General features: G+C 49.0%; 1 protein-coding gene and 1 long non-coding RNA gene across 5 annotated transcripts in view; one reads left to right on the forward strand and one right to left on the reverse strand.

Moving 5' to 3' along the window:
- The window catches only part of PKNOX2 (PBX/knotted 1 homeobox 2), a 280,016-nt gene that overhangs the window by 61,311 nt on the left and 192,273 nt on the right, over positions 1-26,432 (forward strand). For all 4 annotated transcript variants that reach the window (XM_040483432.1, XM_040483435.1, XM_040483436.1 and 1 more), the window contains exon 2: positions 25,097-25,166. The gene's annotated coding sequence lies outside the window, so the exon portion shown is untranslated. The remainder of the gene's footprint in view (positions 1-25,096; positions 25,167-26,432) is intronic.
- Positions 790-25,168, reverse strand: LOC121035590 (uncharacterized). The gene is made up of 5 exons (XR_005792977.1): positions 25,095-25,168; positions 18,033-18,035; positions 2,241-2,270; positions 1,999-2,000; positions 790-802 (listed from the first exon to the last, which is right to left on the reverse strand). It is a non-coding gene; the product is annotated as an uncharacterized LOC121035590 (long non-coding RNA).

The following is a 26,432-nucleotide window of genomic DNA, read 5'->3' on the forward strand; positions in this document are numbered from 1 at the left end:
GGGAGGGTAAGGCTGATGAACAGGAATTGGTGACTCTGGGTCAAAATGACAGAATCAGAAATCGGCAACAGATCCCTAGCTCTTGACTACCATCTTCCTACTTTGGGGTAGACAATGGTTTCTTTATCTGGAATGTTCCCTGGATGAGGGAGAAGGAACCATTTTATTTACTTACTTACCTGTCTCTCCATCCATCTGTCCATCCATCCATCCATCCATCCATTCAACAAATATTCGTTGAGTAGGTACTATGCATCAGGTCCTGTTCTAGGTGCTGGAGATTTGATTGTCAACAAAACATACATTTTCTGCCCTCATGCAGCTTACATGCCGGTAGAGAAGACACATAATAAACATCTCTCTAATACAATGCGAAGTAGTAATAACTGCTTTGAAGGGGAAATAAAGAAGGTGAAGATGGTCGAGAGTGGCTGGGGCATGGGCATCATTCCATGGGGTGGCTAGGCAAGGGAAGGGTCCTCTGAGGAGGTGACTTTCGAGCTGAGGCCTGAAAAAATGTAGTCTGGGCCTTGTGAGCCTGACTTCCCCTCCTTCTGGAGCTCCCTGCTCAGGCCCAGCTGCCCCAGGGTGGAGTCAGCTGCGGAGGAGAAACAGTCGGAGGAGAAACAGTCGGTCTCTGGACAGGGGCTGCGGTGCTAGGTAGGAGTGCAGCTGTTTTTATCAGCTGTCTGTCCCCAGTGCTGACCCCTTTGCTGGTCTGAGCTTGTGGGATGGGGGAGGGACCCAAGTTGGAAAATCAGGGTCAGACTGCAGATGAAAAGGGTATGAATGGGCTGTGTTGCTCCACTTGGGGACACTACATTTGGGGACAAGTCACAGTGAATTTGGTTTCCTACATGGCTCTATTTCTTTGGCATTGCCTTTTCCTTTAAGAAAAAAAAAAATAACACCTCTGTTTGGACTGCATGCTAAATGATTTATGAACATTATTCTTCTCTGTTAGTTCTACCTGTAGAAACTCCAGCCCTCACAATCCTTCTCATGTTGATTAAGTATATTGGAAAGCAAAAAGAGACTGTCTGCAGTCGCTTCACAGTACAGACTAGTGGCTTCCCTGGACTCAGGAGGGATTCCTCATCTTCCCTTTGCAAGAGTCCCTTTGCAGCTGGTTAAGCAGGAGATCAGTCCAGAAACATGTAGTCAGTCTTGTGTGTGCCCAAGGAGGCAGAGGGGTGGCGTTCTTTCTGGAGCTGGTAATTATGGATTTGAGATCCTGGAATCTCCGAATGGAATGTTCAGGAGTCAGCATCGTAGGCCAGGTGTGATTGCACCTGACTTGGCCCTGACAGGTTGACGCTGGTTGGGAGGAGAGGAAGGTGCTCTGTCTTTTTTTTTTTTTTTAATATTTATTTTTTCGGGGTGGGGGGGGAGGGAGACAGAGCACGAGTGGGGGAGGGGCAGAGAGAGAGGGAGACACAGAATCTGAAAACAGGCTCCAGGCTCTGAGCTGTCGGCACAGAGCCCAACACGGGGCTTGAACTCACAAACCATGAGATCATGACCTGAGCCGAAGTCGGACACTTCACTGACTGAGCCACCCAGGTGCCCCAGGAAGCTGCTCTTAAAGGGTCTGTCAGAGCTTAGTGTTGTCAAGGGACCCCATTGAATAGGGTGGGGAGAGAGAAGGAAGGTCACAGCCCCACTCTGTGTATTCCTAGGTTAATGGAAGGTGCCCATGGAGAGGCAACATGATCCATGGAGCCAGCTCCCATGGAGGGAGGGCCTCTTGGCTGGTTCTATAGTTAGGACAAGACCAATGCCCTTCCCTAGTTCCTCCCCACCCCTTTTTTCTTACTGTGTGATTGAGAACTTGGGCACACACTATTTGGGTAGGTGGGTCAATAAGGGTCTGACCTCAGCACTCACTTTGACTTGGAAAGTAAACTTCTATAGATGCTGTTTCTACTACATCTTCAGTCTCTCGCAGCCTGGTCTGGCCCAGGGCCGCCTTCTGCTGGTCTTCAGCTTTCCCTGAACTCCTGAGTTGCCACAGAAATTGTGTGACTCTGTCTTCTTTTCTCTGCCACCTTGCCTGACAGACATCCCTCTGAGCTGCCTTCAAGCTTCTGGACTTTCAAATCCAGACTCTAAAGGTTTATTTAGAACCCTCCATCTTCAAAAAGTCATCATCCTTTCTGGCTTCCCTTTGCATATGAGCCCCCAAATCCTTCATATCTGTTACCCCTCCCTGCCCCAGTCAGGGTGGAATTTCTTTGGACATGCCTGTGCCAGTCATGATGAGGCTTGGCCTCGTCTTTCTTGCTTACCTGATGAGTGACTTTGGAAAAGTCACTTCGTATCCCTGACTTGTGACTCCTTCATTTATTAAATGGGAATGAGACCATTTGAGAAACAAATGAGGTGGTAGTTTTGAAAAATGCGTTGCAAATTGTCTTAATTGTCTCCTCATGACAAAAGTTCACATAGGCACTTAAAAATGTAAACATTAAAAATCTTCCCATCTAGCTACAGTCTGGGGCAAGGGTGAGAGGGTATATGCAAAGGAAGACCCAGACTGTTTGTACGGAAACCTAAAGAGAAATACCGATGGTGCCACCATGACCTCAGGCCTCACAGAGGGAGAGTCCAGTTCCTCCTACAGGCTGGCCACCCTGCTTGGCTTTTTGGGTCTGTTGTCTGTTCCTTACACCATCCTTGATGGTGTCATCCCCATCTGAACAGAGGACGGAAACGAGACCCAAAGAGATTAAGTTGCCCAAGGTCATCAAGTTGGCAAGTTGTAGGGCTGAGAATCAGAATGAGCTCTGCCTGACCCTAATGTCCATGGCCGTGACAGCACATAAGAGGGCCCACCTCCTGAAGGGAGGCTTTGAGGACAGCTGGACCTCTGTCGGGGGCCTCGCCTTGCTGCCACCTCCAAATCCCACTGGCCTCTTGAACCTGTAATTCTACCGTTAGCAATTTATCCCCCAGAGCTGAGCATTTACTCTTTGGATTCTCTTTTGCCCTCCCTCTCCCCCTCTCTCCCTCTCTCTTGAATGCACACACCGGGGAGACTTGCCCACGAAGCGTGGATTAATGTTAGCCCCTCTCTTTCTTGCTAAGAGAGACAGCCAGAGTAAAATCTCTAAATTGTGGACCTGGGAGGGCAGCTGATCCTGAAAAGGGCAAAAGGAAAGCCTTGTGCATCTACGACAGATTTTATCCCCTTCCGAGTTGTGCTTGGGCTGGCCCTGCCTCTGTGCTAGCCGAGCCAAGCCCTGGGGACAGCCTGGGAGATGTGGGTCCTGCCGTGTGAGCCTCAGTTAACAGCCTCTCCGTTGTGGAACACAACCTCTGCCCGAGGGATACAGGGAGGTAGTTAGGCACCCTCTTCCCCTTGCCAGTTCTCAGAGACACGTGCACGCAGGGCCCCGTCCCTCGCCCTTTGATGTGGAGGGCTCATCCCAGTGAAGCCCCTTGTCCACTCCAAGAGCCCCTCTCTCTCCAGAATGGCTCAAAGGGCCTTTTGAGTGGGGGAGTGGGGGAGCAGGCAGCCTGGTGGCCTGGGAGGGGAGATAAAGGCGTGAGATCCCCCGAGGGCTCAGAGGGTCAGGGGCTGTGTATCTGGTGACTTCTGAATGCGAGTTCCAACAAAGAGAAATCTGTGGCGGGAGAGCCTCAGCGAAGGAAATAAAATCTCCATGAAAACAAACTTTTGTTGGAAGCTTTCTCCTCTTGTTTTGGCAGCGTGACCAAGTCCTGGAAGGGGAAGGCCATGTCTTCCGGAGCAGTTGGCTCTCAGACTGTCCAAATATCAGCTTGCTACCAGGGGACTCTTTTTCTCGCACCAGGAAGACGAGGGTTGGGAGCGAGTGCAGTAATAATTGGTTTTCTAACCAAGGCTAGAACGAGTGAAAGAAAAGCTAGGGGGCAGCGCAGAGAGCTGTGGCCGTGGTTAGGGCTTTGGTGGACACATGACTGTGAATGATGCTGCTCTGTGACTTGGGCAGACCCTGGGCCCCTCTGGGCCTCATTTTTCTCACCTGTACAATGGACATAACTTACCCAAGGTCTTTCAGTTCGGAAACCAGGGTGTGAGCCAGGATGTAAACTTCTGTTTTCCAGTACCTTGTGACTCACGAAAACCAGAGGATGGAGGTGAAAGGCTCTTTGCAGGCACCACAATACCACAGGAAGGTTGGACAATTATCATAATGCACATTATATGTGTGTATACCTATGTTTCTTCTTCTTTCTCCCCAGTCCTAGGCAGTCACACACCATGCTCAATTGTTTGGTTTCTGCATCTTGTTTTGCAAAGAAGCAAAGGAGGGACTTTCCAGTTAGTCTTTGCTGCTAACTTGAATTGGTCAACTGTGTTTGGGGACACTGGGGGCTCCCAAGTTTTAGGGAACTGAGAGAATAAGGGTTTCCCCAGCCGCTGAGATGTTTTTATGTTAAGTAAGTATAAGGCTATGGTTTTTTATCTCTGGAGTCCAGGGAGAGGGTAAGAATTTGTACTGCATCCAGGCCCCATAAGATTCTTTTTTTGACTCCATAAGAGTCTTCTTTTGTCCTGCTAAAATCCTCTGTGGCGGCTGCCATCCGGCAGAGTTCAGAGGACTTCGGAGGGGCAGGTAGCCAGGGGGGATTAGGCAGGGATGGGGAGTGAGATGTGGTTTCAATTCTGCCTGTTCCCAGCAGGCGGCCATGACCCCACGGTGGGCCCCGGCCCTCTTCACCCATAGACCGCACCAGATGGAAGGAGAGGGAGGAAGAGAGAGAAACCTGGGACAGGGCTGGTGGAGGGTGAATCCTGATGGGTGCTGAGGCGGCCTGAGGAGCCTGGGAGCCAAGCCCACTTCCTCTCCTTTCCCCTCCCTTTCCCACCCCTTCCCCGGCCGGAGGCCCAGCCTGCTGCTATGGATTGCTGGGTGGGGAAGGTGTGTGCGTCTCCCCTATGCTCTGAACATCTCTGAAAGCTGAGAGAGCTCTCTCTTTGATTGGGCGGCCGTGGTGTGTCCAGATGTGGGAAGGTCTGTCCAGGGGAGCCTGGCTGGATTAGAGAAGGCACCTCCGCCCTCCCCTTCCCCCTGTGCTGTCCCCTTAGGCAGCCTGGCCGGGTCAGTCCTGGTCTAATAACAACAGCGCCAGGAACACCGATGTCACCTGGCCGGTTGGAACTGCCTGCAACAGTTAATAGGCGAAGTGTCCCTCTGCTGACTGCACGTGGAGCTCACATGGGGCACGTCTAGGCTTGATGCAGCCAGCGTGTGAGTGTGTTTGGAAGTGGGGGGGAGGCCGGTGTATGCAAGGTGTCCTCCCCTCCCCCACATGCACACACACGTACCCGTGTACATGCGTGCGTGCACACGGAGCCATACACATGTCACATGCACACGGTCACGCACAGTCATATACACGTGTACACACATGCGCATGCACACACACAGAGCCAGACACACATGGAACACCGTCACACAGTTATACACACGCAAACACACACAGAGCCCTACACACAATCACACGCACATGCGTATACTCACACAGAGTCATGGATACACGCACACATAGTCAAAGCTCCCCCCTCCTGCCCACCGCCTCCAGGGTCATGCTAGGGATATGAGCGAAATCTTTTCTAGGAGCTTCTCTCTTCACTCTCCTATTCCGCCCCTGTCATCACCCCTGAACCTCCCTCTTCCCTCTCCCTTCCTTGGTCACCTCCTCCAGTTTTATCAGCAGGAACACAAGTCCACGATGTGTCAGGCCAGCCTTATTCCATGTGGTCTGGAGGTAACACGAAGCAGTAAACAGAGCTCAGGGATGGGAGCCAGAGCCGAGTGGAGACCCCGACTCCCCCACTTAATTGGGTTCATGATGTGGATTCACCGGGTGAGTCGTTTAACCTCTGTCAGCCTCGCTCTCTGCTCCTCTCTAGAAGTGGACTGAAAGTACTTCCTTGCAGGGCTGCTGTGACGCACGTGCATGGGGACAGGTGCACGCCGTGTAGCACAGGCTGGCACGCAGGAACTGCTTGCTGGATGCCAGCCCTCTCCCTTCCCTGTTGTTCCCATTAGTATAGTTCTGCCGTGTGGTCGCCATATTGGTGTCTGACCTATAAAGGAGGCCTGCCTTAGCCAAGTGTTTGGGGTGTGCTCTGTGTGGACTTTGTGTCCTTCTTCTAGGGGCTTGTTTCAGCTCGAAGAGAGGAAATAACATGGCTGTCATTTACTGGTCATCGTCTCTGAGACAATCACACTCTTCTCAACAACCTGCTCAGCCCTTTTACCTGAATAAGAAGGCTGAGGCACAGAGGGCTTCAGTAATTTCTCTGAGTTCACACAGCTGGTTAAGTGGCTGTGAACACACTTCCTAACCCTGGCTTTCTGTTGCAGTAGGTGATTTACTACAGCATCGGGGACACTGGCAGGGAGCCCATGCTCGGGCAAATGGCACTGTTTAATCTGGTGATTTAATAGGTCATCTGCTTCTTCTTAGAGCAAGCCCATTTGGATAGGACATTTCTTCCAGCTTCTCTATAGAGTGACACGGATGTGGGTGGCAAGGCCTTGGTTCTGAGGACTTGGGCTGGGAGAAGTCTGAGGGGGTGTCTGTGGGGACACAAGATGAGTATGGGGAGCTCCATTCAGGTTTGCAAACACTGCACGTGTGTATCTACCACACACTGGGTCTCAAGCTAGGCATCAGGGCTGGAGAAATGAGCAAGCTATTGCCCCTGCTTCCAAGGAACTCATAAAGAAGTGGGAGGGTAGGGGCCCAGGCATGCAAAAAAGATGTATAGACAATGAGGTTAATGCAACCAGGGAGGAAAGCACTGGATGGGGTGGGAGTGGGGCTGGGGACTTGGTCTGAAAGTTGCCTGGAGGAGATGATGGTGGAACAGACTGTCCTGGGAACAATACAGGAGAAGGAGGGAAAGAGCCTTCCCTCCAGGGAGCAGGGACAGGGTGAGCAACAACATGGAAGTGTGAAACGGTGAGAGCAAGGAGGGGGTTGGGCACGGCTAGACTGAGTGCTAAGGCTCTTGGATTATATTTTGCAGGTGATGGGGAGCTATGGAATGTATTGAAATGGGGGAGTGGTGTTGTCAGATTTATATTCTAGAACTTGGCCTCAGCACCAGTGGGAATGGATTGGAAGGGACCAGACTTTCACAAGCACATTCAAAATATGTTTCAGTTAGAACGCCTTTGCCTGCCAGTAGCAGCAAATCCAACCCAAAGTGGCTTAAACAGTGAGAATTTTTTTTTTTTTTACATATTATGAAGCCCAGAACCAGGAGTGCTTGAGGGCTAGAAAAATTCGGTGGCTCAATGACATCAGCAAGCCCTCAGATTCTTTCTCTGTCATCCTCTAGATATCAGCTCTGTTTTCAGACTAGCTTTCCTCTGGGTCATACAGTGATGGTAGCAGTTCCATGCATCACACCAATGTCTAGGCAATGAAAAACAGTAAAGCAAGTCATTTGAAAACTGAGGGGTGAGGGAGGTCGTGGCAAATGGGATTGTGAATGCTCCAGGCCTGTTGGAATTCACATTAAAAAATTTTTAAAGCACAGGCAAAATATTTTAAGCAAAGTCAAGAGACAAATGAAAAACTGAGAAAAACAATTGCAACTCGCATCACAAGGCTATTCTCCATAATATACAAAGAGTTGCTAAAAATCAACAATAACAAAATACAGCCCAATAGAAAAAAATGGGCAAAGAATTTGAACAGAGTATTCACAGAAAAGAAAATACAAATGGCTCTTACCATAGGAAAGATGTGCAATCTTACACATAAAAAGAAATGCAAATTAAAACTATCCTGAGACAACATTATCCATTCATCTTTTAAATGGGCAAAAATCCAAAAAGTCTATCACACTGTATTGGCAAAGCTCTGGGGAAACAGGCTGTCTTATTGTGTAAATCAGTACAACCCTTTATAGGACAGTTTGGCAATATCTATCAAAATTATAAATCCTGTGCCTTTTGACCCACCAATTTCATACTCGGGAATTGATCCTGAAGACATACTTGATCATATGTGAAATATCCTCTGTGACATTATTTGTAATAGCAAAAGATTGGAAAGAATCCAAACAGCCATCAGTTGGGGTTAGTTAAATTATGTAATATTCTGACAATGGAATACTACACTTTTTTTTTTTAAGTTTATTTACTGTGAGAGAAAGAGAGACTGAGTGCGAGCAGGGGAGGGGCAGAGAGAGAGAGGGGAGAGAGCATCCCAAGCAGGCTCAGCACTACCAGTGCAAAGCCCAATCAGTTTTCAAATTCAGTGGCTCAATGACATCATGAGCGAACCATGAGATCATGACCTGAGCTGAAGTCAAGTTAGACACAAGCGACTGAGCCACCCAGGTGCCCTGGAATACTACAGATTTAAAAAGAGAAAAGAGGGGCACCTGGGTGGCTCATTCGATTAAGCATTCGACTTTGGCTTAGGTGGTGATCTCACAGTTCATGAGTTCAAGCCCTGCATCAGGCTGTCTGTTATCAGTGCAGAGCCGACTTCAGATCCTGTGTCTCCCTCTCTCTCTGGCCCTCCTCCCCTCTCAAAATAAATAAACATTTAAAAATAATTAAAAAAAAAAAAAAGAGGAAGGAGAGGGGTGCCTGGCTAGCTCAGTTGGTAGAGCATGCAACACTTGATCTTGGGGTTGGGAGTTCAAGCCCCACACTGGGAGTAGAGCTTACTTAAAAAATAAAATAGGGTGCCTGGGTGGCTCATTGGTTTAAGCGTCTGACTTTTGATTTCAGCTCAGGTCATGACCTCACAGTCATAAGATCAAGCCCCATGTCAGGCTCTTCCCTGGGCATAGAGTCTGCTTAGGATCCTCCTCTCTCCGTTTGTCCCTCCTCCACTCACTCTCTCAAAATTAATTAATTAATTAATTACAAATAAATAAATAAATAAATAAATAAAAAGAGGAATGAGGACTCTGTACTGATATGGAAAGATCTCCAAAAATATTTTAAGGGTAAAAAGAAAAAATCCACCAAGGTGCAGAAAAGTGTGCATAAAAGGGGGATACCAAGAATCTATATTTGTGTTCACTTGGATAAGTGGGGGACAGGAATGGAGGGAGATATTTCATATACCTTTTGATTTTTGAACCATGTTATGTATTACCTTTTTAATTTTTTTATGTTTATTTATTTTTGAGAGAGACAGAGTGCAAGCAGGGGAGGAACAGAGAGAAAGGGAGACACAGGATCGGAAGCAGTCTCCTGGCTCTGAGCAGTCAGCACAGAGCCTGACATGGGGCTTAAACCCACAAACCATGAGATCATGACCTGAGCCAAAGGCAGATGCTTAACCAACTGAGCCAGCCAGGCACCCTACACATTACCTTTTTAAAGACAAAACAAAACAAAGGAACACGAGGAGCACTATGCAAATCCCACAAAACATCTAGAAAGAGCTGCTGATTTGCATCCTTGGGCTCTGAATTATACAGTGGCGGTGGAGATGGAAAGGGATAGATTTGAGAAATATTTTTTTATAGAGTTCATTTATTTTTGAAAGAGAGAGTGAGAGAGGGTGAGCATGGGAGGGGCAGAGAGAAAGGGAGACAGATTATCCCAAGCAATCTCCACACTGTCAGGGGAGAGCCTGATGTGGGGCCTAAACTCACAAACCATGAGATCATAGCTTGAACTGAAATCAAGAGTTGGACGCCTAACCAACTGAGCCATCCAGGCACCCTGATTTGAGAAATGTTTTTTAAGAGTAAAATCCCCCTGGTTGGGTGTGGGAGTAAGAGAGAAGCAGAGGCAGAATCCAAGATGGCCCCCAGATGGGGGTAGCTGGTGGAATATGGCATCATTCTGAGATGAGAAGACTGGAAAGAAGCATGTTGGGGAACCAAGGAGGTGTGGAGAATCATTTCACCTCTGAACACAGACACTCAGTTCCTGGGACCCTTCCTGGTCCTACTTCTCCATCCATCCACAGGCCATATTTCTGGTGACAGATTTCTAGTTTACTGGTGATGTTCCCTCCTACCAGACACAGGGTATGAATCCCAAGATAGGGTGGGGTCTATAGGCGGCTCTGGGCAACATCCCGAGCATCAAGTCTTCCAGGGAGAAGAGGCTAATGTCTGGAGCAGTAGGGAGGAGGCTCAGTGAGTGGGCATGGCAACCGAAATCCCACATTCCCTGCTGGGTCAGTGTGTCCTAGAGAAAGGGCAGGTCTCTGTGTTCCATTTCCCATCTCCGTTCTAATTCTCTTTGGCTCACCATCTGCTGCTGGAGAGGAGTCTGGGGCTGTGAGCCTGGCACATCCCAGGAGACAACAGCCCGTTCTCCCAGGACTGATGTCTACCCAGGGGCACCGTGGTACTGATGGCAGTGGGAGAGGTAGAAGCCAGAGGAAGGGAACTCTAGGCAAAATGAGCGTGTTTGATGTGACATTCATGTGAGAAGTGCAGTGGGATGGGATGTGTTTGGGGGTGCATCTACCCATTTGCTGACAATAGCAGTCCGCTCAGCTGTGGGCCCTCCTACAAGCCCATCTGGGGAGTTGGGGGCCAGAATGAAAAACGGACTGAATAGCCAATGGCAGCCACCCTGTTTGGTGTTAGAGGTATTATGAACTGGTATGTGAAATATGGCTACACTCTTGGTTTTAGTTGGAGCTGGAAAGGATTAGAAGACAATTAATAAATCATTTAGTGCCTTTAGTTTAAGTAACTTATTATTACGGGCTGCATATATTTATTACGCTTCACTGAGCAACATTGGCAAATTTCCTTCAAATGTCACACAATTTGTATGCAATTTGTTTCAGAAGGGTTTTTTTTTTTTTTAATGCATATATAAATTATTAACCTGAATTCTTCAGGACAGATTGCCAGAATCCTAGCCCCTCCCCCACCATCCCTTATGAGTCTCATAAAGACTTTCCCCAAAATGATGATGGTGCCCTGTTCCCCCCAGCCCGCCAGCTGAGGGGCTGGGAGAGGAGGCAGAGTGGCTTGCTGTCTCCTTGATCTGCGATGGGGCAGAGACCTAAATCCTGCCTTCCAAAGCTTTAGGGAAAAGGAGAGAAATCAGGCTGGCAGGCTAGGTCTGTCCTTAAGTAGGACTAGGGTCCTGTTGACTCCGGAGCTGGAAGCATTTCAGACACTGACGATTCCACACTGTTCATTTCATCACTGGACTGGACAATCTGGTCCACATTTTTTCAGGCCTGATTCTGTGGTGTCTTCATGTTTTTCTTGGTGGAGCGGTTTAAAGTTTTGATACGATGACATTTTTAATTGACTCCTGAATTATGACAGCCCCTCCCCCGGAAAGATTCTCATGTGAGTAGCTAGGGATTGGGTCAAAGGACAATCTGACTGGCTTGCCCCTCCCCTCTCCAGGTGCCTTTTCTAACATCTGTACAATGTGCATCTATCGAGCACCTCGTGTGCAATAAATAGATGCTCTTGATGTGCATGTGTGCATGTGTGCGTGTGTGTGTGTGTGTGTGTGTGTGTGTGTTGTTATTAAACAAGGTCCCTGCCTTCCTCTTGCTTTATGCCCCAGCGTCCACAGGAGTCAATGCCTATTGAGCAAATGAATGAACGCAGGCAGCTTCTGAACAAGCTTCAAAACAACTTACAGGAAGCGTGGAAGCATCACGAGGGAGACTCATTTGGGATTTTCCAGATAGCCAAAGCTTTCCTTCTTCACATCCTCTGAGGATGTTTTTGGCATCACCAGTGGGCATCCTCCCTATCTTCCTAAGTAAATGATCCTGAACACGGCTGAACCTGATGTGATGACTCACTAGGTTGCCCGTCAGTGCTCTCCTCGGTCAACCCTCCATTCCCTCCTCGCACCTCCTCTTTTATTGCCTCTGTCAGCGCAGGTCTAAGATGCCCGATGCCTGGTCCTGTTAGAAGCATGTACGAAATCAGTCAGAAGAAGCTCTGAGTAAGAGTCTGGGAGTTTCCCTTACAAGTAAGGTTCATAAACTTTAGTGGGAAGATTTTGTGACACGTACTTCGACTGCTCAGAGATTTTTAAAAAATTGTTTTCTTTCTCTAAAATTGTTGAGTTTATGAGCTTACTGACTAGCTTACTCACATGCTGGTGAGGGAGGCTTTTCTCGTCCTGGAAAATACGGCCTGTCTGCTAAGACGCTGTGAGGAGAGTGGTCGGGTTAGTAAAAGCATTTTATCTGTGGGTTTGCTTTCAAGAGGGTCACAGGGAAAGTTCTCTGACTCCATTATTTTAAGCCACCAGAAGGCAATTGAACTATGAGAGGGGCCTCTTGTTTCCTGGGGATTTTGCCCATCAGTCTTGAGAAAGCATCTGCTGTGGCCTGGCTCACCAGCTCTGTCACCCCCTTTGCCCCTGGAGAGTGCTAGCTCTTCCCTCTGCCGGAAACACATCTGCTTTCATGTCTCCCCCTTGAGGGGTGGCCCGGCCTACCTTTCTGCAGCCCGACAGAGGGCCCTCTGAGCAAGTCCTGCCTTCACGGTCCTCTCCGTGTATGGGGAGAGTTGCCTACGCCAGCCTTTGCCACCCGTCAGCTCTTTGGCTGGCAGGTGCCAGGTGGAGACAGTCAGTTGCTCAGGAGAGAGATTGTTCTGGGTAGTTACTGCTAGCAAGGGATCCCATTTTATCTACCTGCCATCAGAGTAATCTGTCCTCTGCTGGAGGCACCTCAGAGGAGCAATGAGCAGGTGAGGCACGGCAGATGGCAGTGCAGCCGGGTGACTCCGGGCTGGAGAGGGAAGCGGCCAGCCTGGGCTCTGGAGGCCGCTGGGGCATGTGCAGTGAACTCAGGAATCCTCCCCCGCCCTCCCCTGTTTATGCTGATATTCGGCCTCCTTTAGGAAACGCACAGTTTTCCTACTCCGTTTGTTCTCAGATTGGTGTTATACCCTGGAGCCAAATTAGTGGCTAAGAACAACTGGAAACAAATGCTCTTTCGGTGTCCCCCTGCTGCGATCTGGGGATCCAGGTGGGGACACCAGCCGAGTGGTTGCCTTTTCCACTGAGCCACCCCTCCGCAGAGAATCAGCATCCCAGAACCATTCAGCACAGCCAAATTCCCTCATAATCAGCCTGTGCTGTGCACATCTGCCTAACCTCAGTTAAACAAGCTGGAGCCCTGTTAAGTTATTTATGAAACAATATTCAGGACCAGCCCCCCGAGGCGAGTTAGGAAGTAATGAATGGAAGTGCTGTTTGGAGAGGCCTGCTCACCAGGGCCTGTGGCTGGCCTGCTGGAGTGCGTGGCTTTCTTCCCCCGGGAGAGACGCACAGACAGTCTTCTTTCGATGGCTGCCATGGTGGGCACTCTTTTCTGACATGTAGTTGTCTGTTGGCTTGGCTTGGATTCTACGGTGAATATTCCCACTGCCTCCAGGACTGGCCTGAGGGGAAGTGGCTGACCCTCCATCTTGCCATTGTCTGGATGTACCTGCCTGAAGTGGGGAGACCCTCATCTGTGGCCCCTACTTAACATGCTGGATGACACCTACCCCCTCAAGCAACCGGTGTCTGTTTCTCCCTTTAGACTATGGACTCCTTGAGGGGAGAGGGATAGATTTGTTGCTCGTTATTGATCTCCAACCTAGCAAAGGGTCTGACACTCAAAACACATTCTGTAAACGAATGAAGGGAGCTACTGGCTGGCTTTCAATCCTGGACTGGTGTGGATAAGTGTCACCCCTCTCCTAATCCGTTTCTGCAGACATGAAATCAGGAGGATGGAATGGATAATGTCTAAGGTTCCATCCAGGTGCAACCGTGCGCGGTTCTGACAACCGGCCCTCCCACTGCCTCTGGGCCGGCTCCTTCTGGATAGGCGCTCCCCATTGTGGCTGAGGTCCCCTCTGCCCTGGTGACACTAGCTTAGTCATTCCACAGGTTTCCAGTCTGTGTCTTGCTCTCTGGTGGCCAGTCTGCCTGTGCTGTTTTCCCCTGACGCATCCATCCTCAGTCTGTCACTTTTCTCAGGCACACAATTCAAAGTTCCCTCCCAAGTAAAGCCAGACACAAAATGAGAGCTTCTCGGCCCAAAGAGATGCGTTTGTTCTGCCCTAGGCTGTCCCTCCTGGGTAGGCTGCATATACGCTTCCTTCTGGCCTGGACCCCTCTCCACAAGGGGAATTGAGGGCCTCCTCATTTCTAACCAGAGGAGGGTCAGCCCATAGCACATCACGTCCCTTTATCATGCCCCCTTTATGCCTGCTGCAGAACTACTCTTCCTTCCTTCCTTCCTTCCTTCCTTCCTTCCCTTCTTTTTAATGTTTTTAATTCATTTTTGAGAGACAGAGAGACAGAGCATGAACGGGGGTGGGGCAGAGAGAGGGAGACACAGAATTAGAGCTACTCTTTCTTTCTGCAACACTCCAACAATAACGATCATCATAGTTACTTGCATGAGAGAAATAATTTTAACTTTTCGGAATATATAATTATTTCGCTTCGTTTTTACAATATCTCTGTGTTGCGGGCAAAGCAGGAATAAACATTTTGATTTACTTGAGGCCTAAGTATTTACTGGTGTCCAGTTCAAGATTTCTGGGAAGCTTAGAACTTTCTAGCTTAATGTGAGCCAATTCTTAACCTTCCTGGGAACACGGACAGCCTTGAAATCTTGGTAAAAATGTATAAATCCCTCCATAGAAAAATGTACACACAAATGCCATTCTGGATAAATCGCAAGGGGTTTGTGGACCCCTAAAAATGTAAGATTCCTCTTGCCCTGTTCTAGACACTCAGTTCAGTAGATGAAGAAACTGAGGCCCAGACAAGGTCAAAGACCCCATAAGGTCAAAGGGGCACAAAGATAGGACTGTCTCCTGGGCCCTAAGATGCTTTCCAACACACCAAGCTGCCCACGGCTGCATCGGGTGAAGGGCCCCAAACCCCTCATCATGTTCTCAGCTTCTTATTCCCTTTCCCTTTTAGATCTCCTGCAGTGGATTCGTGGGACTGTCTTTCATCTCAAGCTAGAGAGCGGCCCAACTCTCTACCAGTTGTTTCCTACTTCCCACCAGTTTAAAAACATTTTTTTTCTTTTCTTTTTTACCCTAAATTGTGTCTCATTTATCCAGTACCGGCACTCTGGAATCGCCTTGGCTCAGACGTTTCCACAGGAAAGTTGCCTTTCCTGTCAGCAGACTGGCCTGGGAGCTTCTGTCCCTTTCTGCCTGGCAGCCTCCCCTCTGCATTCTCTCCCCTGGGCCTCAGAGACTTGGGGTTCCCTGCTCTCTCTGTCCGCCCTGGGCTCCCTTAGCCTCACCTTGGCTGTCAGCTGCTTCTCCTCCTGCTCTTTAACATCCTGGGCTCTTTTTTTTTTTTTCTGAGAAGTTAGTGGTGGTGTGTATTTTTTTTAATTGTGATAGGGGCGCCTGGGTGGTCCAGTTGGTTAAGCGCCTGACTTGAGCTCAGGTCGTGATCTCACGGCTCGTTGAGTTCGAGCCCTGCATCAGGCTCTCTACTGTCAGCACAGAGCCTGCTTCAGATCCTCTGTCCCTGTCTCTCTCTGCCCCTCCTCCCCCACTTAAGTGGGTGCTATCTCTCTCTCTCCCCCCTAAATAAATAAACGTTGAAAATAATAAAATAAAATTGTGGTAAAATGCGTATCACATAAAATTTACCATCTTAACCACTTTTAAGTGCACAATTCAGTGGCATTAAGTACTTTCATAGTCTTGTGCAATCATCACCACCATCTATGCACAGAACACTTTTTATCTTACAAAACTACAACCTGGTATCTGTTAAACCCTAACCCTGCCTCTCCCTTCCCTCCCGGCCCCATGCAGCTACTATTCTACCCTCCATCGCTACATATATGACTCCTCTGGGTACCTCACGTGAGTGGAATCAGACAGTTTTTGTCCTTTGGTGACTGGATTGCTTCACTTAGCGTCGTATTGCTCCAGGTTTATCCATGTGGCTTTCCGTTGAAGGCTCAGTGATATGTCAGTATCCATATAATGCTTCTGTTCCTCCATTCATCTGTCCACGGACACTATGGTTGCTCCCACCTTCTGGCTCTTATGAGTAATGCTGCTAAGAACAGGCATGTGCAAACATCTGGGTCCCCCCTTTCAGTTCTTTTGGGTGGAGGCATGTTTTTGATGTGTCTTAATTATCCTCCACTCTCCCACCAGCCTATTTTTATTTTATTCTTTTTTTTAAATTTTTTTTTCAACGTTTATTTATTTTTGGGACAGAGAGAGACAGAGCGTGAACAGGGGAGGGGCAGAGAGAGAGAGGGAGACACAGAATCGGAAACAGGCTCCAGGCTCTGAGCCATCAGCCCAGAGCCCGACGCGGGGCTCGAACCCACAGACCGCGAGATAGCGACCTGGCTGAAGTCGGACGCTCAACTGACTGCGCCACCCAGGCGCCCCTTTATTTTATTCTTAAACTAATACCTTTTTAAAGTTTATTTATTTATTTTTAAGAGAGAGAGAGAGGCAAGGGCAGAGATTGAGGGGGACAGGATCCGAAGCAGGTTCTGTGCTGACAGCAGAAAGCCTGACACGGGGCTTGAACTCATGAACTGTGAGATCATGACCTGAGTCAAAGGCGGATGCTTAACTGACTGAGCCACCCAGGCGCCCCTTAAACTAACATCTTTTGAATGCAACCACTGGCTTCACCAGGTCTGTGGCATGTGCCTCAAAGGACGCTTTCCCAGAGAGGTTCAGAGGCTCCTTCCTGTCCTCTCTCTCTAAAATGTCCCCGTCCCCTCCCCAGTCACTTCTGCTCCCTTGTCATGCTGCATTCTTCTTCCTAGTGCTTATCACCACTGGACTATATACGTGTGTATAAGTAGTTTGTTTCCTCCGTTAGCATGTGAGCTCCATGAAAGCAGAGACTTTTCTGTCTTCTTCATTGTTGTATCTTTGATGTCAGGCACAGTGCAGGTACACATGCCTAAGACATAATTTTTAAGTTATTAACTTGAATGATTGAATGAATGAATAAATAACCAAGGCACTATTCCTACCTGTAAAGATCTTACAGTCTGATAGACAGAGAGACGCATTAAAATCCTTGTACCGCGGGACATGGGAGGGTGAGGGGGTTCCTGGGTGCCTCCGTTGGTTGAGTGTCTGACTCTTGATTTCTGTTCAGGTCATGATCTCACAGTTGTGGGGTCCAGCCCCATGTCAAGCACGTCTCTGAGCATGGAGCCTGCTTAGGATTCTATCTCCTTCTGCCCCTCCCCCACTTATGAGTGCTCTCACCTTCTCTCTGTCTCTGAAGATAAATAAACAAACAAACAAATAAATAAATAAATAGGGGCACCTGTGTGGCTCAGTTGGTTCAGCACCTGGCTCTTGATTTTGGCTGAGGTCATGATTTCACGGTTCATGATTCTCTCTCTCCCTCTCTCTCTACCCCCACCCCCCTCCGCTATCTCCTTCAAAATAAATAAATAAACTTTAATAAATAAATAACAAAAAATAAAAATAAATAGATGAAATGGTTGTATGGCAAAATATAGGGGCTCTGAGGGGTGTGTAGGGAGCCCTGGCCATGGCTCTCAGACCGCCCTGGAGAGGTGGCCCAGGAAGTCCCTCCATGTACTCGGCAGATTTTCCCCTCTGATAGAAAGGCCCCAATTGTCGAGCAGCTATAAACTCATTTTCCCACCAGTCTCCCCACCACCTCATGACATGATACTATTATCATCAGTCTCTGGGCAAAGAAATCAAGATGGAGTGAGATTAAGGAACTTGCCAAGGCTGTGAAGCTAGTGAGTGAGGCAGGTTTGGAATCTGACTTCTCTTTTTTTTTCTTCTTTTGTCAAATATTTGTCTCTTCCTTTATTAAGTTTCTTCACAAAAATTACAGAAGTGACGGTGCTCCCTGCACCGGCAACAAGGCTAAGATGTGCTAAAAACGGTGTGCCTTCGTCCCTGTCTTTCCAGTGCCCCATCTGCACCAGTGTGAACACCCTGGGCCACCCCTTCCATGCTGCCTCCGTGCTCACACCAACACATGCAAAGGGATCAACTCGTCCTAGAGTTTTCTCTGTTTTTATAAACTTGGAATCACTCCACACACATCCTCTGCTACTTACTTTTGTTATTGTGAACGTTATGGCCATTTTGCCTGGCAAAAGGTGTCGGTCGAACTCATTCTTTTTTTTTTTTTAATTTTTTTTTTCAACATTTATTTATTTTTGGGACAGAGAGAGACAGAGCATGAATGGGGGAGTGGCAGAGAGAGAGGGAGACACAGAATCGGAAACAGGCTCCAGGCTCTGAGCCATCAGCCCAGAGCCTGACGCGGGGCTCGAACTCACGGACCGCGAGATCGTGACCTGGCTGAAGTCGGACGCTTAACCGACTGCGCCACCCAGGCGCCCCGAACTCATTCTTTTTAATGCCCTCATGTATTTACAGTATGGTTGTACCAGGAGTTATCCAGCCATTCCCCTATTGGTGGACATCCATGTTGCTTTAGACTTTTCCCCACGATAGATGCTGCCACATTATCCCTGTGCACCTGCCACTTTTTCCCTGTAGGATACATTCTCAAATTGGGGCTGCTTGGTCAGTCAGTGTATTCTCAATGACAGTAGATTCCATATACTATTTTCCCAAAAGATAGTAGTGACCCAATGTCATGCTTTTAACCAGTACATCTTCTAGGCCTGACTGTCCCCACCCTTCTTCCTTTCCTGCTTTTCCTCAGAGCCCAGTACCCTCAAACTCATCCCAGCCACTTCCAACCTGGCCCAGAACTCTCCAGGAAGGTGGGAGGGACACCTCTTCCTCCTCTCACCTGTGACTGCACATGGGTCTGGGCATTGCTTGGTCCTCTCCTTTGGCCAGTGAAGACTGGTGGTTAGGAAACCTGGATTGTAGTTCTAATTCTGTTTGACCTTGGGCAAGCCACTTAACTTTTCTGTACGTTGGTTTCTTCATTCATAACTTGAAGGAGGTGGGGCTAGATGATCTGTAAAGCCCTCCCTCTCTCCAGATGACCTTCCCAGTTTGACACACCCACGGAGCTGGCTCTCCCAAGTGGAGCACTGGGGGTCTGTCTGCTCTCTGGGTGCCAGGGAGTGGGTGGGTGCTGAAGACAACCCAGAAGAGCCTTTCTACTGCTAACTTCCCTCAAAAGACTTTCCTGCAGGCTTGACTGCTTGTTCTGCCAGGAAGTGGTGGGTAGGCTGGGGATTCTGGAGCCAGAGTGAGATAGAGCTGGGTTAGAACCCAACGCAGCCGTATTTCAGCTGCATGACCTTGGGCGGCTTGCCTCACCTCTCTGCGCCTTGACTTCCGAATCCGTTAAATGAGCAAGATAAAATGGCCTCAGTATTCTAGAGCAGGCTCTAATACAACGTTCTGCGATGACGGAAACGTACTCCATGTGAACCTTCCAGTACAGTAGCCACCAGATACGTGTGGCTGTCGAGCTCTTAAAATGTGGCCGGTGAGGCTGAACCCTGAATTTTAAATTTTATTTCATTTTAATCAATTAGGATTTGAATTTAAAAAGCCACACGTGGCCGGCAGCTACCTTGTTAGACTGCGCAGCCAGCGATAGAAGATGAACATTGGATCCAGTAATACAGTATATAGAAAGTGCTTAGCTGGCCCAGTGTCTGGCACATAGTAAGCACTCAATAAATGTTTGCTATTATTAGGTATTATGTGTCTTGCTTTCCGGCCCACCACGCCTCATGGCTCTCAATGACACCCCATACCGGCTGTCCCAGAGTCACCTGGGGGAAGGAGGGAGAGAGGGAAGGTGTTGCTGTGGTGGTGCCTGTCAGTAATGAGCCTTGCACTAAATGTTTCTGGTCTGCTACTTTCCCTGGAGGGTCATGTGAGCCAGAGTGGTATGTGGCCTGCTTTGCAAGTGATTAACATGGTGTAAGCAATCTGCATAGAGAGAAAAAAACCCTCCGTTGGTATTCCATTATTCTATTAGAGTTTCAGAGCCGGGATTAAGTGGACATGATTTCTTCCTATGGGCCATTAATTTTGTTTTATTGCTGGTCTGATGGCCATTACCCTTTTTTGCCAATGCATTCCCCCATTAGGTTTGTACAATTAACAAAATATGTGCTGTTAGGGCTTTGATAGGAACAGTGGGATGGAAATAAAGGGAGGGGGTACGGCCGCTCCTGAGCCGGGGTGGGGAGAGGCTGGACCCAGGGGTGGGGCCTCAGGAATAAAGCGGGCGGGGCTTCTTCAGCACCTGCCTTGTAGCCGTTGGCATTCCAGGAGAACCGCCCTAGGACCTTTGCCGTCTGTCTCCAGGCTAGGAGTGGCGTTGCCCAGGTGGGAGGGAAGGACACTCAGGTGGGCCTGCCTGGTAGTGCTGATATTTTCCTGAATCCTGTCATCCACCCTCCCGCTGGCACCACACAGCTGAGAACATAATGAGCCACCCACCCCTGTGCTGTCACTTTGAACCCGAACCTCTTCAGCAGACAGAATAAGTCAGCCTCTGGGTGTCTGACCCTGTGACGGGAGAGACTTCCAGGGTGACATCTGCCTTCCCTCAGGGGAAACAGGAGGACCCGTGCGTGATTAAAAGGGGGTGACTCAGGTGCCTGGGTGGCTCAGTCAGTTAAGCATCTGACTCTTGATTTCGGCCCAGGTCATGATCTCACTGTTCGTGAGTTCGAGCCCCGTGTCAGGCTCTGCACGGAACCTGCTTGAGATTCTCCCCCTCTCTGCCCCTCCTCTGCTCACACTGTCTTTCTCAAAAGTAAATAATAAATAAAAAACTATGAAAGGAGGTGGCCAATACTCAGCATCGTCTAGTGATTGCCATGTGGAAATGTAGGACTGGCATTGTTAGGTCACCTGACCTTTGGAGAAAAGTTAGAAATACAGATGGTTAAAATTTGAAATTTCCCACTTTTGAGATGTTGGCGGAATTTATAAAAATTCCAGACAGGCAAGAGTCCATGGAGGGACTGCCAGTTGGCAACGCCTGTCAGACAATGAGGCGTCATGGAAGGGTTTTAAGGAGGAGTGGCCACGATCAAATTTGTGTTCCAGAAAGATGCCAGGCTGAGGGGAGGTGGTACACGGGCAAAAATGGGGTGAGGCTAGAGGCCGGGAGACCAATTAGGGCCCTGGAAGAGAGAGAAGGCCTAAGGCAGGTCGACGACGATGCCGTGGGGAGAAGGGCAGTGAGACTCCTGATGGAGAATCAGCAATCCTCCGAGGATGTCCACGGGGCCGGGAGGCTGCCCTGTGAGCAGGTCCTGTAGCTCCTGAGGGTTTGCCTCTGTAGAGGGCCCCGCCGCCCTGGAAGCCCCACTGCACTCCCATCGGATGTAGACAGGTCACGAGGGCCTCCGGGTCCTTCTCCTGTGTATGAAAGTCGTTAGGATTAGCCCACCAGGGTCAGCATTCCTTAGAGGGGTTTATATGTGAACCTGTACTTACAGGTATGGGCCCAAGATTAGAGGCCCGGGGAGCATGACCCAGGGAGTTCTTCCATTCCCTCTGCAACAGGGTGACCAGCACGGCCCATGGCCCAAGGGGCCGAAGACAGGTGTGGCATTAGCATTGGCTCTTACCAGGCTTCAAGAAAGTCTGCACCTTCAGTGAGGGCTGGTGGGGGTCGGGGGTGGGGTGGGGTTTGCATCTCAGAGCCAAGTATTTAGTGCCAGGTAATTTTATCCGTTTTCAGCTACCTAGTTATTGTGTGATTTAGAGCCTGCTGGTCAGAGCCTACAGGGCTGTCACTGACAACCTCATTCAACAAGTGTACATAAATAATTGGAAGCTCTTGCCGGGTGATGGGGGAGCAGAGGTGGAACAGAGAGGGTGATGGGGGGAGCACAGGTGGAACAGAGAGAAGCCTCGGCAGTGAGGTGGGGAGACACGGGACACACCGTCTGGATGGATGGGTGGTCCTTCAAGGGTTTCCTTCGGAGTGGTCTCTTCACGTTTTATCTTTCTTGGAAGTTTTGCTCTTATGCCTGTGGATGGGCTTTCAGAGAAGAAGAGCATCCAGAGAGACTCTCGGTGCCCCAGAATGGGTTGTCATAATTTGTCCTCATCCCAAAGGTCTGGCTGGGGCAAGACCTGAAAAGCTTGTCATGGGCAGTGGGATAAATGCAGAAGGCCTCAATCTTCTTGATTTGCCTCTCATTCTCCTTTTCCATTCAGTTGCTGCCTGCCTTAGCTCAGAACACATAAAGACAACAAAAATCCTCATTTATTAGTATGTTCCAGGCAGCTCTAGGTGCATCATCTCATTTAAAGATGCTACTATTGGGGCCCCTGGGTGGCTCAGTTGGTTAAGCGTCCGACTTCGGCTCAGGTCATGATCTCACAGTTCGTGAGTTCGAGCCCCATATCAGGCTCTGTGCTGACAGCTCAGAGCCTGAAGCCTGCTTTGGATTCTGTGTCTCCCTTTCTCTCTGCCCATCCCCCTGCCTCTCGCTCTCTTAAAAACTAAATAAACATTAAAAAAATTTTTTTTAAAGATGCTACTATTAACCCCCTACCTTTTAAACAGGAGAAAATTGAGGTTTATAGAGATTAAGGTTAGGTTAACGATGGACCTAGGTTTGAATCCAGAACTATCTGGTTCCCACATCTTTACTCTTAACCAGGGTGATATACTGAGGTGCCTTAGCATGAGACTTAGAGCCCTCCCTGGCAGGTTAGTCTGGGCAACCTCACAGGTATATAGATATCAGATGGAATTTCGGTTTAAGGATTATCTAGTAGTCTAACCATATCATTTTGCCTATGGGGAAACTGAGGCACGGAGGGGGTAAAGTTTCTTGTCCAAGATCACGCAGTAAGTTAATGACAGAGTGAGGGCGTGAACCCGTGTCTGGTGAACACCCCAGGCCTAGTGTTAGACTCATGTTCTATGTGTTCTCTGTGTTAGACTCATGCCCTTGCTAAGCCCTAAGTTCATCTCTCTCCAGCCTTCCAGCTTTCCTGGGCATGCTCCACGGGTGCCACTCAGCTCTCCTGGAGCATGTGCTACCTCCTGCAGGAAGCTTTGTTCTGTCCCTCTTCTACCTCATTCCCAGACAAACATTCAACAACTCGTTCCTCATTAACCACTTCACAAGTTTCCTCATATTTATAAATGTGAGTGGTCAGTCTCATTTATAGTTCCATTTTATTTTCATGGTGAACAAGACAGGCCTGAGTTTAAATTCTGGTCCTATTATTGCACAGCTGCTTGTCTGAAGGCTTTTGACATGAACCCTTGCCTGCCAGGACCACACACTGTTGGCTCTGGAAGGCTCTAAAATACATGACGCATAGGTGGTTCCCCAGCATGTGTCCGGGATCAGTGCCAGTTAAAGTAGACTTTTCACTCGGGATCACGAGTGAAAACTAAGGACAGCATGGAGAGGTCACATATTAACACGTGTGTGCACACGTGTGTGTGCGTGCATGTGTGAGAGAGAGCAGACAGACAAAGAGAGAGAGGCAGAAAGAGAGGGAGAGGGAATGCATTCCATGATGCTGTATTTATTCAATTCAAAGAATGGTCCTGTTACTCCCCTTACTTTGGGGGTTGAGTTACTTTACGAAATGATGATAAATGAAGACAGTATCAATGTTTTATCAATATAGAAGTCTGTCAACCCTATCAGACTCCTAATTTTTTTTTAACCTTTCATAGATGGGTGAAGCCATGTCTGGGAGACCGTGGTTGGAGCACCTTCTCACCCAGTGCAGATTCTCCTTCCAGGGTTGGGGAGCTCACTACCTTCTGAGGAAGCCTAGCTCATTTTTGGATGGTTCTCATTGCTAGAGGCTTCTTTCTTATATCGAACTGAAGGTTGACTTCCTCTAACATCAACCAGTTAGTCCTAATCTTATTGTCTAGTGTAACACAGTCCTTCTTTCATACATGTCTTAATTAAAGGGAAAATATTATTAGAGGGGTCGGGGCAAGGGGGTTCCTCTTCTTTGTGTCATTTCCTTGTTGAAAAACTTTCAATGGCTCTCTACCAGCTCCTACCCCCAGCCTGGCCTCTTGGCCTGACACTCAGAGCCTTAGATGCTCTGGCCCCATCTGGCTTATTCAGTGTTGGTCTCTCCTGGTTGCTTTCAGGCAAAACAGCCTCTGCCTTGTCCCAGGGCACTCCCATGCTGCCCCCCTCTCATCCATGCCTGGATTGCTCCCTTTCCACGAATGCCCTCTTGCTCCCTTCTGCTGGCCAAATCTTGCCAATCTCCAAGGCCCCATGCAAGTTCTCCCTACGCCCAAATACTTCTTGAGCACCTCAGCTCTCGCCAACTTCATTTCTCTGTGGAGAGAGAATTATAGTCCCTACCACACAGCTCAGCACTACTGTGCATATAGCCTTGTCTTGCACAATATCTGGTGATGTTCCGTATGGGTAATCTTATTTCCCGAATGACGTGGCAGCATTTTCATAGCAGGACCCATCCGTGGGATTTTATTCCTGCTGCACCTAGCCAGCGTCGATCACGGAGCAGACACTCATAAGCATGTGCTGGGTTTTTCTTGTTGTTGTTGCTCTATTTCCAGAAAGAGAATTAAAAGCAGTCACATTTTTTTATCTTTCCAGTCCTTCCCTCATCATTCTTCTCCATCTAGCCCAACTGCACTCTTCACCTTTCCTTGAAATTTCTCTCTTCCATCCAGATTTTCCATAATCCTGCCATAAACAACAACCTGGGCTTTGTGGTTTCCTAGTTTTTCACAGCCTTCCTCATGTAGGTTGCAAGCTTTCACAGGGGCCGTCCAGCTCTGTCCCTCTGCATGGGGTCTCCCTTCAGACGGGAGGCATCAGTAAATGATTATTGCCTCGGTCAGCTCAGGGCTCTCAACAGCCATGAGCCTGTTTTTCTCCGGGATTCCTATAGGGAAGGGGATGAAACTCGCAAGAAATTGAGGCAGCAAGCAGGTAAGGAGGGAGTGATCCTCTCTCTCTGTCCTGGTTAGCTGTCTAAACAATGATCATTTTGCACCAAGAGTGCCTGGATCGGGAAGTTTTCCCACTCAGGACTGTGGGAATAGAGCTGTAGTCCTGTGCTGCTCCTGAGCCAGAACGACTCCTGAGTTTACCCTCATCCCACGTTGGCTCTCAGAGCTCTCACTCAGCAGAATCATACACATCTATAAAAAACGTTTTCTTTTATTGACAGGTGAAGTCTGGAGCAGGATTCTGAGGCTTTCTGTCCTCCATGCCGCTCACCAGAAAAGGGACTGTGAACTGTAAGTAACTTTGATTGGTGTTTCCAGGCTGACTCAATAAGGTTACGGGTTAAAGACCAGCCCTGAACCTAATCTTTAACAGTCATGCGATTGTGCAAGAGAAATCCTCAACAATGAGCTAGTCAGAATGTAAAATACAGTGGACTTCTAATTAGATTAGGTCTGAATGTGACAAAGAAGCCCTGTAATATGACATCCTATTTAATTAGACTTTATTGATTGTGCATTAAGGTGGACCTGATGTGTTATGTGTGTCATGAGTGTTGGAGAGGGAAACTCTTGAGTTTGCAAGGCCAACCCAGACCCCAGCCATTGTCATCTGTGGGCTAAGCTGGGGAGTCAGGGAAAGCCCACACTGGCTTTGACACCTGGTTGATTTCTAGGGCGGCATGAGGGAGGGGAAGGGGGACACTGCTGGTGGCAATGATAACACCACCTTAAGCTCACGTGCTCATTTTGGCTCTCCCGCTTGGCAAAAGTCTACCCACCTGCAGGACCCAGCCTAAGTCGAGCCTGCTCCACGAACCCTTCTTTAGTAAGTCCAGCTAGAAGTGATTTCTCCCTCTCCTGAAGTTCTTCTGTGCTCACATGGCAACCTCCCCCCTGACCGGCATCTTCCTGCGCGCCCCCCAGCCGGGCTGTGAGCTCCTGGAGGGCAGTCTGGGATTCCGGGGTCTCCGTGTTCCCACTGCACCCTCAACCTGGTCTCTGCTCAGCAGATGTTAGCCAGAAGACTGGGTCGCCCGGGCTATGTAGTTTCCCCACCCCGCTTCTGGGGCTACCGGAGGCTGGGCTGCTGCCGCGCCTTTGATAGTACATTGGCTTCCAACCAGTCCATGGAATTATAAATGATTAACCGTTATCAGTGCACATCTTCACCTCTGTGTAAAAATAGATTGACTGTAATGAGTATTTGAATAAATCATAAGAATGGCCGCCATGCGATCGTCTAACATCCTGCCGATGGCTGCCCGGTGAGTGAGCAGGGCGCCGGCCCTCCCGCCTAATGGCCTGCGATTCAGTGCTGGTCGCCTCTGTGATTGACGGGCTGCGGCTCCCAGGGCACCTCCTCCACAGCCCAGGCTCTGGAGTGGTCGGATCCCCGGGCCCCAGTGGGAGGGGAAAGGTGGGGGGTGGGCAGGGAAGGGTGCCTCCCTCCATCCTGTTCCGGGAAAGCCTACCTGGGAGATGCAGCCGGGGACTGGGGGAGCCAGCGTAGATAGACCTTGGTGAGAATCTTGTCTCCTCGCACTGGAGGTTAAAGGG

This window comes from Herpailurus yagouaroundi, unplaced genomic scaffold, assembly GCF_014898765.1.
Source record: "Herpailurus yagouaroundi ecotype Mexico unplaced genomic scaffold, PumYag 161, whole genome shotgun sequence".
Taxonomy (NCBI): Eukaryota; Metazoa; Chordata; class Mammalia; order Carnivora; family Felidae; genus Herpailurus; species Herpailurus yagouaroundi.